Source organism: Camellia sinensis, chromosome 7 (genome assembly GCF_055761805.1).
Source record: "Camellia sinensis isolate YWXY chromosome 7, ASM5576180v1, whole genome shotgun sequence".
Lineage (NCBI taxonomy): Eukaryota > Viridiplantae > Streptophyta > Magnoliopsida > Ericales > Theaceae > Camellia > Camellia sinensis.
In genome coordinates, this window is record NC_138967.1 from 168,779,988 (window position 1) to 168,794,313 (window position 14,326).

Consider the following 14,326-nt stretch of genomic DNA (forward strand, 5'->3'; position numbering starts at 1 on the left):
GCATTGATATAAAAGAAACTAACCATTTCTATTCATCAGAGTAATTCTTACAACTGTATTACATGTTAACAACAAAAGCAAATGCCCTATAGGCTTACAGCTTTCCAAGTTAACACTTGGTTACAAAAAAAAGAGTGCTAACTCATTACATATTAAGCCCTTGGCTTGAATTTACAAGTAATACATCAAAAATAAACAAAAAGAGTCTTCAACTCTCATTATCATCCAAGCTATGTCCTTGGAGGTGGCATACTACCTGTACCTGAAAATAATGTCCCATAAAGGGTGAGCCAACGCCCAGTAGAGATATGCTAAACACAGTATGAGCAATGACTAAGGCATTAGCAACTGATAAATGTTCAATTTCCATAAACTAATTCATAACCCATTTCCATTTCATGACCACTATGTGCATGTTTCATTTCAATTTCCATTTCTTATCAATTTCACAATTTACATCAACGACTCAGAACCTGGCCAACCACTTATATGAGACAATGGCTCATATTAAACACTTCCCATTTTACAGTAGATAAACATAGTAGTTGTATCAACATCTCAACAGATAAGCATACAAGCTGTATCCACATTTCAACAGATATGCATATTAGCTATATCAACACTTCCAATGATAAGCATATGAGCTGTATCAACACTTCAAGTATATGAGCTATATTAACACATTATCTGACAAGCATATGAGCTGTATCAGTGGAGTCCATCCCCTATCTCCTCCCAAACAACGTCCGGTTTAGAGGTCCATCCCCTATCTTCCCCTAAACCGTGGAGTACATCCCCTATCTCCTCCCACATACAGAACGTATATACACAAAGGTCATATACACAATCAATCAATACATGACGTTAATGTATTCTATCAACCGTCATACTCTATGACATATCCAATTGATTAGTTTTAGTTTGCCTAATCATCATGCATTGTCTACAACAATCAAAACTACCCTCCATTGGTAGCCCAAGCAATTATTTCTAAACAGATAATAAAAGCTCCAACAGATAAAATATCAATATTTTCAAAAGTGAGCGATTAATAAATCTAACTCCACTATTTAACCATATAATGAACCAATTTCATTATTTCCAACTCAATTCCATATAACCATCATTTTCTCAAATTAATCATACCAATTAATTTATACAACCAATTAGGGTTTTCTACTCCATTTCCCAATATTGACCCAATGGTCTAAATATCAATAACCAACATCAATAACACCATTTTGAAACCCAAAATACATATTATGAGCCCAAAATCACAAAACCCTCTTTAACACATTTTGAAACCCTAAGTCCCAAAATTACCCAACTTCAACACTTTATCAAAACAACCAAAAATCTATGTCAAAGACCATAAGAGTGAGTATGAATCCCTACCTCAAATTCGGAGCTCAAGGAAAGAAGGTGAAGAAACTCAACGTGCTCCAAAACTCAATATTCTCGGATCAATGTGTAGCCCTCGACGATAAACCCAGCTTTTACAAAGGCCGAAGGAAAAGAAAACACTCTAACTAGATCAAACCCTAGAGAGAAGGGAGTTTCTAGAGAGAGGAACTCTCAAAATGGCGTTTTAGAAAGTAAGAGAGAGAGAGAGAGAATGTAAAAAGTGATTTTAAAATGCCTAGCTGCCAACTGATATACGACATTCCCGCTCGAGCGGAGAACACAACGCTCGAGCATCAAGAACAAAAAACTAGGTCCGCTCGAGCACAATAAGGCCCGCTCGAGCGCCAAGACACAAGAATAAAGTACATTCGCTTGAGCGCGAAAACCAGTCCACTTGAGCGTAGATTTCCCCCTCCCAGAACTTACACCCAAAGGTACTACCCGCTCGAGCATAAAGAAACCCGCTCGAGCGTAAAAATCACACCTGCAGAAGTTTTGCAGGGACACAAAAAACTGGGAGCGTGCAATCTCCGCTCGAGTGCAAGAAGACCCGCTCGAGCGGACTGTCTAAAACTGGGCAACAAAGAATTGAAACCAAAGCCTAACCAATCTGTAACAACTCTGCCCAATACATCCTAAAACTCAATCAAGTGGAATTAAATGATGACAACAAGGTATACCACCACCAATATCATGGAACCGAGTCCGGAATACAACAAAACAGTAAAGGGACAACTGGGATCGCTATATGCATGCATCAGTGGAAACAGCTGGCACAGCTGGCCAAAATATTTGCAAAAACAAACCAGTGGATGGCATTCCACGGGGTTTTTAGGCTTTGAAAAACTGTTGTTTTGGTGAAAAACTGTTGTTTTGGTCCAAAACAAGGAAAAAGATGTGTAGGGTTTGAAGGCTCAAAGCTGTGGCATTCTGTTGAGGACTTCAAGTACTCGAAAAGCATATACAACTTCATCACTGGGTGTGCATGCAGTGGCGTCCAAGTCATAAGGGCGGTCAAAAATGGGGTGTCTATAGAAGGTTGAAGGCAGTGATGGTGAGGAGGCGACGACGAAGAGGCGGGAGGCGACGACAATGGCGAGACAGCGACGGCGGATCTGAAGAGGAGAGAGAGGGAGGGTAAGGGTTTGGTTTATTCGGTTCGTGGGTGTATGCCATATATATATATGCATGTGTTTTTTTTCTTTTTGCTTAATCATGTTCTTATAGTTTACTGCATGGATTTTGGCCAAAAGAAATTTAAATTTAAATTTTTTGTCAAAACGCCCTATATATATACACATAAATAATTAAATTAAAATTGTCACATATATTTATTAGGGAAAATTATCCAAAAATCCCATATCAGCATCAGCAAACCCATTTAGTCCTACCGATTTACACATATACTGGTAGATCCCATCAGTGATAACATTATCACCATTGGGTCCTGTTTTGATTTGTATTTTGATATCATGGCCCTTTGTACCCTTTCGTTTACCAGGTCACACAAAATTAGGGATCACGTCCATATTCTCATATCCATCACGTGTGGTATGAGATTGTGTGTGAGAGGGGAGAATATTGTGAAATATTTGGTCACCATAGTCGGAGCATAGAGGGGTCACATATATGTCAGTTCACAGTGCAGCATAACGAGATCACATACCCATTTCACTCTAGGGTTACACCAAGGTCGCCAATGTAACACTATCAGCAAGTACGTCACTGACATAGAAAACGATGTTGTGTATTCTATTTTTTCCCGTGTACAATGTGTGTTGCCTAAGTTTTCGACATTGTCTGTGACATCCCCCCATCCCTGATGCAGTTTTTATGATGTGCATTTTGCAAACCATGTGTAACGGATAGTTTGGGTTGGTTTTGGACGACACACATACGGGTGTGTTTGTGTATTGTTAATTTCTTCCCTACATTCTAAATCGTGTGTTACTAATTTTTATGCAAGGATGGATGACATTATTATGTTGTTGTGCTGTTTTCGGTCCACCAATGTTGCATACAATCTCAAATCCCCTTATGCGTTTGTCGAGCTGGTTAATTTTGTGTGTGGTAAATTTGGTGGCCTTATGCTGGGTAATGTTTGCTTGTTCTTCAGGATTTCAGGTTACAACAATTTCTCATTATAAAATGATGTAGATATGCGAAATATGGTTACCTTGCATACTCTTTCTGCTTACAACTAATCGACGTTATGGTTAAATTACGCAGTTGTGTAGGTGTAGCAACAAATGATGATTTTGTGGATGACATATCAAGCCCCCCCACGGGTGGTATCAAACGAGGTGTTTGCCTGATGGACATGGATTCTGATGTCGATTTGTTGCCAAATTACTGTCTGCATGATGAAAAGACATTCTTCTCAGTAACATGGGCTAATGAGATTACTCATGTGGGATAGAGTTTCGAAGGGGGTGCGCATGAGTTTCAGACAGTACTTTGCAAATATGCGGTGGAGTGTGGTTTCGAATTCAAGTACTTAAAGAACAACTCTGTACGAATTACCACTGTGTGTTTGCTGCGGGACTTGAAGGGTTGCACATGGTTGGTACACGCGCGATTGTTAGACGCTAATGGGTTTTTCTACCTTCATAAATGAAACAATGAACAAAATTATGGCGTTGCTGTTCACATAGTGAACAACCGCCGACTTGGATCAGACCTGGTGTCCAACATTTTCACATAATTGTAACATGCCCGGGGGCTACCCGTGCACGTAAAACAGTTTGGACCCTCGATTTCTTTGATCTAGTCTCACGAGTGTAATGTGAAACATACATGAGAGTCCAGATTTGATAGCTCTTATTGAAAATTCATTTTATTGTAATTTTGTCAAAAATGGACTGCGTCATCAGATCTTAGAGTCGCCACCTAATATTAATTTTGGGAAAATTAGGAAATCCTTGACTTGTGCCAAGGCCACTGTTCATTGTAACCAAGGATGCTTGGCTCGGAACCTTAGGTATGAAGGGGGAAGGTCATTAATTAAGCACCCCCGCTCACCTGATCAAAAGATTGGCCTTTACTAAACCATATATGAATTTTATTTTCTTTATATGTTCATGTTCTGATTATTTAATAAATCCTAAAATTTACTATGTGAAGCATACAAGTATAGACTATGCCATTCATTTTGGCATAATTCGATTTCATGTATTTTGAATAAGTTTTGAAGATGTACAACCAAAATAAATTGAGTTACAAACATAAAAAATCAACATCATTCTAAATTAAGTGACATAACCTCTATCCACTAGCATTCATACAGTTATATCAAGTAAGCAAACAGCCACATGGTAGGATGCTTAAACATAATATGAAAAAGACATACAAGCGGGATGCTAAAGCATAAAAACTTACATATTTACCAACGTCCCGTGAACAGCTACAAAACAAAGTTAGTAAAACATGTATGATCTTATATACAAAAAAAAAAAATCCTAATGTAATTCACTTGTGAGATACAACTAAAGATTCGGTTTCTAAGATATGACATGTAAATCATCTCAAAAACAAGAGGTAGCGCACATAATCACATAGAAATTGATTAAATCCACAAATGCAAACTTAACTGAATCAAGATGCATGAAACATGGATGCAAAGCATGGATATAGTGAAAAATAAAATCTGATACATATTCACAAATAAAGAAAGCAAGTAAAAGAACAGGATAGAAAGAAGCGGGGTGGGGAATTATTACAACATTTTAAATATTACAAATCCGAAGGAGATGGATAAATATTACAACACTATATAAAAATCCTCACAAACACTCAATAAAATAAACATAAGAAAATGGAAGCTTCAAGCACCTCAAAGACCATCGGAGGTTGATCTTCTTAACGTCGGAAGACTGCTCGGTTTTGCCTAGAGGTTGTAGGCACGATCATGAAGGTTGCAGGCGTGATAGTGTACTTTTAGGTGGCCACTCGGCCAACTAATGGGCTGGGTAGCTCGATAGGCTCAGCCAAACTCTGTTTTCTTATATTTCAACAATAAAAATAGAACTAAAAAAATATCTATGGAAGTCTCAACTCGCCACTTTCAGTTAGATTACAACAATATACAATATAACAAGAAATCAAAGCAAAAGAGCAAAATAAGTAAGAAAGGCAATAGGTTCAATATGACGTCTGATTGAACCCAACTCAATTTTATTATCTTGTGCCTCTTTTAGTCCAATTTTATTAGCCCTTTTTATTACCTTTCCATTCTTTAATTATTTTATCCAAAAGTGATAATTACATCCATTAATGGCGAGAAACGTCAAACAAGAAGTTTGTTCTTGGCATGAGAGAGAGAGAGAGAGATGTAATGCCCTAGTAATGAACCTCTAAAGAGATTAAACCATTTAGCCTTAAAACAAAACTAAAACAATATATATGGGACTTTCATCTCATCACTTTCAATTAGATTACAATAATATATAATATAACAAGAAATCAAAGCAAAAGAGCAAAATAAGTAAGAAATGCAAGAAAATAAAAAGTTTGTGAAATTCATCTTCCAAGGAAAGGATGAGCTCCTTAGTTCACAAACTCCTTCTTGATCACCCTAAAGTGTAGGAAGTGTGTTCTCAAATCCTCAATTCGAAATTATGGAGTTTATGGTATAGAAAGTGGCTAACTCTCTAATTTTTCTCACTTTCAATCACTAAACACTTTTCCTTATGATCAAGGCAATTGATCTTTGGCTATATAAGAATTTTTGGAGTGGTTTTGGTGTATGGAAATGAGGAATTTCAGTAGCTATGGAAGCTTGGAAGTGTTTTGGCTCAAGGTTGCAATCTAGACAATTTTTCCTCTTTTGCTCTCTTTTCTCTCCAACTCCCTCAAATGATATTCCTTCTCTCATTCCATCATCTCCCTCTTCAATATATGATCTGAATGTATAAGCCATGTAGGAATAAACAAGTCAAGGAATGGGGGACAAGGTGGAAGACAAAGGTGGTGGGCATGACAAGGATGACAAATGATGATCAAGACTTTGTGGCTTTTGATTCATCCTTTATGACAAGGCTAAAACCTCTTTTGATAATGGAGGGTGAGTGGAAATAATGGAGGATGAGTGGGTGCACTTAAATAGACCAGAAAATGGGTTAATGGGGTGTTCCAACCGAACCAAAAGAAAAAAAAAAAAAAAAATGGGTCTGGTGTTGTCTCAGGTCGGGTCAACAAAATCTGCTCTTTAGCCCGACTTCAAATGTGCATATCTCCCTTATCCGGACTCATTTCTAGGTGATTCTTGAGTCTAAATTGAAGCTCCAGAAGTATAATTTTCAATGGTGGTGTCCTCACATCTAAATTTTAAGTGTAAAAAGTGATATTCTTAATTTAGTGAAGGCTGTTCATTTTCAAGTCAACAAAATCTGCTCTTAAGCCCAACTTTAAACGTGCATATCTCTCTTATTCGGACTTGGTTTTAGGTGATTCTTGGGTCGAAATTGAAGCCCTTGAAGTCTAGTTTCCAGTGGTGTTGGCCTCATATCTAAATTCCAAGTGTAAAAATAGATATTCCAAATTTAGTGAAGGCTGTTCAGTTTCCTCTTAACGATTTGATGCTCTTCCTTTTCCTAAACCAGTTTTCTTCCATCCCCTCCTATTTTCTTCAACTCTAAACCTATAAAGAAGATGTTTTTAAATATTTTTCAAAGAGTTCACCTCCCTTCTATTTATTTCCACTTTGTCCTTACTCAGTTTACTGAAAAGTGTAATATTTTAATTGAAATGGGAGCCTTGGAACATCGTAGAAACATTTGGAAAAAATATTTTGAAAAGAGGGTTTTAAGGTCAAATAGTTTGGCCAAAAAATGTGTAAAGGTTGGAATTAAAGTTCAAATTCCATCTCTCTTACTGAGGATTCTGTGAGAAGCACATTCTAATTGTCATCATCAAGTAATCAAAAGAAAGCGCCCAAGTCTAAGGGCCGGTCAAAATGGGGTGTCTACAACAACATATCCGCGACAAGCCTTTAACTAGGCCGATTGATGTTGCATTTGATTTGAAAAAAATTATGGGCTTGAGATAAGTTACCGTGTTGCTTGGTTAGGTGTCGAAAAAGCCAGAGGTGAGTTATTTGGAGACCATAGCGCATCTTTCGATCAACTATGCTGGAACAGTGGGGCTGTGATAGAACACAACCCGGGTACGTATATCAATATTGATTGTGATGAGCATGACAACCGGTTCGAACATTTTTTCATATCATTCAAAGCATGCATTGACGGATTCAAACTTTGTTGCCCATTACTTTTCCTAGATGGCACTTTCTTGAAGGGGAGGTTCAAAGGGAATTTACTTGCTGCCAATACTAAGGACGGAATTCAAGGCACATCTAACACTTACATGAAAAGAGTACGCATGTCACACAACCACACCTGCCCAAGATGTCCCTATTACATTAATATAGTACTTGCCACACATACAATGCTACTGACACACACAACTTAGCAATATGATTCCATACAGGATTGTTCCCAGTCGCATTTGAGATTGTTGGTGTAGAAAATGCAAAAAACTGGTCATGGTCTTTGCAACATCTTTGTAACACGCTCGGTGAGGACAGGACATTTACATTCATATCAAACCGGCACATTAGGCTCATGGAGGGAATGCCCATTATATTCCCAAATGCTCACCATGCGTTTTGCATGCAACACCTTCAGAGGAACCTAAGGGACAAGCTGAAATATATGAACAATTTGCATCGGATTGTGTTGATAACCAAGTTTAACAACTGTGCTTATGCACCAACTGTGAATGCATTTCAAGAGATGGTTGGAAAGTTCACCAATTCCGGTAAGAAAATTGCAACCGATTTCCTAAAAAATCTACCTCCACAATCAGGTGCATATCTTAACATTTTCCACTTGTACCTTTCATTTTTAACATACCTCATATTATGCTATAATACATTACGTACACTAACGCCGCCCTTGTGTTGGCAAACACCCTGTAATGCAGGGGTAACTGGTATGGCGATATGTCCTCTAATGCTATCAAATCCTTCAACAACTGGATTGATGAGGCACGTCACATTCCAATAACCCAATTGGTGGACAATATAAGAACACAAATAATGCGACAGATGCCAACCAGACGAGAAACTTCACTTAAATGGCATGGTGTGTTTTGTTCAAAAATGGAAAAAATGGCTAGAAAAGTCATACAACGACGAGAGGTCATGGACTGTAAGCCAATTAAGCCTTACTGTGTATGAGGTACACTCACACCCGTCCGTGATGGTCGATGTTGACAGACGCACATGCTCGTGCTTTCAGTGATAGATTAATGAGTTCCCATGGGCACATGCCATTGTCGCGGCTCGGAATAGTGGGCAAGATTTGTACGCACTAATTGAGCCTTATTTCTATGTCACAAAATACCGGTTGTCAGACACACCAAGCATAACACCTATACCAACGGTTGAACAACCACAAATCCATGGCCATGATTTTGTCATGCTGCCACCTGCTGTCAAACGACCACCTGGCAGGCCCAAGAAGAGGATGCCATCATGTGGTGAGGAAGTGCAACCTATACGTTGCAGTAGGTGTGGCTGCATAGGAAACCACAACCGGAAGACCTGCAAAGAACCAATATAGCACATCAACCCAAGCATGGGGAAACCTAGTATTTTTAATTTCAATTATGCTATGTTCCTAGTTAATAATCATGGGTTACACATATTTCCCATGCATGCATTTCATTTTCAAGAAATTTTGCGGTAAGGACAATGTTTCCACAAAGCCAACCATTAATAATGTAGTGGGACCTTCATTTTTTTTTCTCCTGAAAACCGTCTTCAATAATCCATTCGCCTTAATGTGATTGCCATTTTTAGGTATTATGCTGCAACAACACACAATACAGAACATGACACATAATGCACCATTACCCACTCCTACGAATTACTGTAAATAACATAATGTTCGTACATATGACACGAATAATAGTGCCCCAACACATTATCGCACTGTAACCGATCCACAACCTATGCTGAACTGCTATCGACAATACTACCACGTAGTGTTATGTACATGATGAATGCACTACTTTTATTTTCCTAGCATGCACCGCCGAAATCATTATGCCACACACTCTGTTTTCGTGTATTGGCACGCCTAACTCATATAGATCATACAAACACAATCGAACGAACCATACTCACCATCATCACTTATGGCCGTACACACAAATCCAACCATCCAAATGCCCATAACACACTCATCAAACTAAACCACTACTCACATTACACCCGCATGTGTTAGCGTTACCTGACAAAACACAACAAAACAACACAATACTATCGTTTCCACTTAGATCAACAATATACGAACTACCCACCAACACCATACGCGTGGTAATAGACACACATGCACATACATAACAAAACAATACTATCATTTCCACTTAGATCAACAATACATGATGTAAAAACAAAAGTCAAAATAGTAAATTCACAACACACCATCGCAGTTGTAACATAACACATAATTGTAAAAGAGCCATCGGCAATTACTATTATTCATTACTTAATACCCAGCGTTAAAAGTGATCCCAATAGTAACAAAAACTAACACCCACTAACTAAACTGAGTTCAGTATTGTGCAAAAAGTAGCCCAAAACAATTTCAATCTACAGTAACACCAATGTACTGTCAAACAATAAATCAAACGAAAGACCAATCACAACCAAAAAAATGAACACTTTCAGACTTCACGCAATGTCCTTCAACCCCCTCGCATGGTTGTTCACAAACCTTTTGACTATGTTAGCGCGCAGGATGACACAATTATCCCCCTACAAGGATCTATTGATAGTAACATGGTGGACATACTGACGCATCACAACACATACAATGATTGCACAGTCCTCCCTGCAATATGGGACACCACAAACTTAAACATCTTATTAAAGCCTCTAAAAAATTGTATACCATATTACATTTGGTATACCATTTGAATTTCAGAAGGGAAAAACATGTACAAGTCATGCTTCTGTTGTGGGCAGTCGATGACTGCCTCCACACTCGTACCCGCAACCTACGTCGCGTTGTTATCGACCAGCCTGACAACAGCTACTCGCTAAATTTCAAGAATGGTGTCCCTCTGAAACACCATTACAGACACATTAGCAAACAAACACAACTCAAATACACAAAAATCAAACCAATACCACACAGATAGCGATACATGTAACTCACTACAAACACCACCTTATTAAAGTCCTTGTCTTCCATTCCAGCCTAGGGCCTCATAGAGTTGTAATGTTTCCAGCCGCCTATTTCAGTGTCATAAACCACCAGTGTCTAGTGCGCTCGGAAGCAAATTGGGAAGTGAATGTAACGACAATATTTACATGCAGCGAAGTTGTCCAACACAAACCTATCCCATGTGTTAGTGTTCTTGTTCTTTAACATATCCTGCATCATTATTTCACCCATTACATTTCTTTTTCAAACATGCAACACATAGCTTCATACTAAAACTTGAAAACAAAAATTACAAACTCACAAGGCATATACTATTAAAAATGTATGACTTATCTGGGAACTCCACTCCGGCAGCCAGTCTCTCTTATTCTTCCATCAACAAGACTGCATACGTGTCTATCACCTGCCACAAAATGATAAACTATAACACCAAATGTTCAACAAACGAGACATGCAAACATTAATACTAGTAATGTTAACCAATTACTTACGTTGCCATGCAATGACGACGGCCGAACAAGGGACATAATGTCCAGAAAATACACGCACACATCATGTCCACTGCTAGCCCACATAATCGCCCTACAAGTACAAACATGGTTAATGTCAAACGAATGTACATGCAAACCACATCGTACTGCAATCAAGTACAAAATACATACCTGTCCCCATCTTTGTTGTAAGCATCTCTGATTCTATCTTTCTCCACTTCAGTCATCATTTTCCACACCCTAGCCAGTTGTTCAAAGCAAACCCAGACCACTCCCGAATCCTGCTCGCAAATGCATCCACATCAATAACGCTTTTAGCGTTAGCACATCCCACACCACTATGTCCAACATCCACCAGCTTATTATCACCTACAACGTTCGAACCCACCCTTATTTTTTGCACGTTAATGTATTCAAAATCCGGCAGTCTAGATCCCTTTCTCACTTTACACTTCAGGTTCCTTACAAAAGAGTTTTACACACCTTCCAAACGGCCACCTGCCGGCATACACCTTCCAACTTCAACGACATTAGAGTCATTTGTACTAACTGGAACTAGCACACCACCTGTCACGTCATCGGGGCCTTCAAAATTGTCAGGCGCGCTTGACCCATTATTTCCACGTGGCCCAACAATATCCAATGTCGGCCCATCCTTAATTTCTACACTCTCACCATCCACCCTATCAGCGCAGCTAACATCGACCATACAGAATGCTTGTGTGACTTTGCGTACATCTTGTTCAACTAACTGCTCCTCTAGTACGCATATTGTCTTCCATAGATCACCATTTGCCTCCACCATCTTCTTCATCTCGTCGTCTTTCACTTTGAAAACTAAGGTGAAACCATCAACTATATCCACAGCATATTTTTCTTTCATCCTTTTCAGGTGGTCAACCTCTGTTTGCAACTCCACAAGCATGCAATCTTAAGTCTACATTGCATCTAAAGGGCATCAATTTTGGCTAACGCTATCTCCAGTTTCCCCTATAATCACCTACCTGCGCCACCCGATTTCCACGTACTGTACCACCAATGTTGTCAGCACTTGTGCCATCCATCCTAATATTCTGTTTACCCTTTGCATCCATAACCACCTCTACTGCACTTCGGCGTGAATCACCGCTGCCACAAACATTCCGTTTCACACCCCCTCGATACCAACCACACCTTTGTTGCCATCATTACCTACACTCACATTGTTCTTATCGCCACTATTATCCACAACACCATCAGTGCCATCGCTGTTGTCTTCGCCACCTACTTCTTGATCTGTATCAACATGTGCGTCTTTCCCACCATCAAAATCTTTCCCTGATATTATAACTTTCTCGTACGGTTGACTCACAAGTTTTCCAGGAATCATCTACTACATAAATAACGCATATCAATATGACACTACTAGAAAGAAACATAATGCAATCGTGCTAACCATAGACGACTAGCAAACATCAAACCTGGACTCACGCACCTCAAAATGTGACGCAGACGTCAGATCCAAACCATGTATTCTAGCCAACAATGTGCTAATGTTCCACTTCAAAAACCATGGGAACATTATAAGTTTAGTAGTGGACACAATGTTCGTATGTTCACAAAGCCATTATTGTGCATTCACAAAGTGAAAAACAATTAATTCATACAACAAACACGATGTTAAACACATATTCAGCAAAACGTGACATCAACATCATTCGGAATGTGTTACAACATCAAACAATATTAGCAATTCTCATAAATAACATACCAGTAGCACGACGACACAGCCGTAATTTTCTCCATTGTTTGACAAAATTCTTGTATGGATCCATCAGCATGTTCGAAATTGTCGCCGTCCAATCATAGTTTTGCACAGTGTCCAAATTGTCCGCATACCGAACGAACACCCAACTGATCATCTCCCCAGACGTTGAGAAAAATAACTTCACGCACAAATACAAACACAGCAGTTTCGCAGTGTCTTCCTTATCGTGCATTGAATTTCCTTTCACTGCATCATCAAGTAAAGTTCTAATCAAACTAGCGGTTATCTGCCCTATGCCACTACACCGTCGCTAAATAAAATTAGATGCAAGTTGCGTGCTTGGAGTCAGGTCCAAATGTTGGACACCACACTGCAGGCCAAAAACCAACCTAAGGTCGGCTTTACTCACTTTCACTGGAGAACCACCAACGTAGAATGCATCATCCATCGGTTGAACGTCGTTAGAATTTTAACCACCAACTCATCACTTTTTATGTACTCATTTAAGTCTGGCTTGTTGAAAATGATAGCTTCAAACAGTAACTAAAAAGGTGCCCGCCTCAGCTGCCGAAACTATTTTTCATTCAACCCCAACTCGAACACTACCTTAATGATACCTGCTATGTTGGACTGGAAATTTATTTAGTGTGTGGCTTTCCGAGGCGATCCAATTTTCTAACTAACACTTCGCGGCTGTTTGAACAAAATGTGACCCTGTAACTTCACACCTAGTCTCGATGACAATGCCACACTTGCAGCCTCTAAACGTTTACGCTCGGCAGACCTAGTCCACAGGCTTCTCATCCGTACAACATCTTCTGTTTCAAACACAAAAAACCAATCATGATGCGACCCCAACAATGTAATATATAATAAAAGAACATGTATCACAACAATTGTTGTTCGGAACAAATTATTTTCACATTTTGTGTACAGTTCACACTTTAACATTATCGGTTCGATTCCCATTCTCACTACCATTGACAACTAACAAATAACACACATTGCAAACTTACAACCCCCACCCCTACTTTTCCACACCATTTGACACTTGGTGACAAAAAATAACAACACACATGGCACATTCACATTTAACGTTTCCCAATTCTGTCAACACACACCATACCATTTAACGGCCCACCTACCAATCTGACAAACATTGACAACTATCTGACTACCACTGACAACTACCAATAACATACATTGCAAAATTATACCCCCTACCCCCCTTGTCCACACAACTTGGCACTTAGTGACAAAAAATAATACCACACGCGCGACATTCACATCTACCACACATCGTAACGACTACAACATGACACACACACACACCAACGCACAATCATTTGGTACCCATGCCAACCTAATTACGTCATCGGACACTACATTTATAACACCACCATGAACCACTTCAAACAAAACAATTCAAACAAGTGAAACTATGTACTACA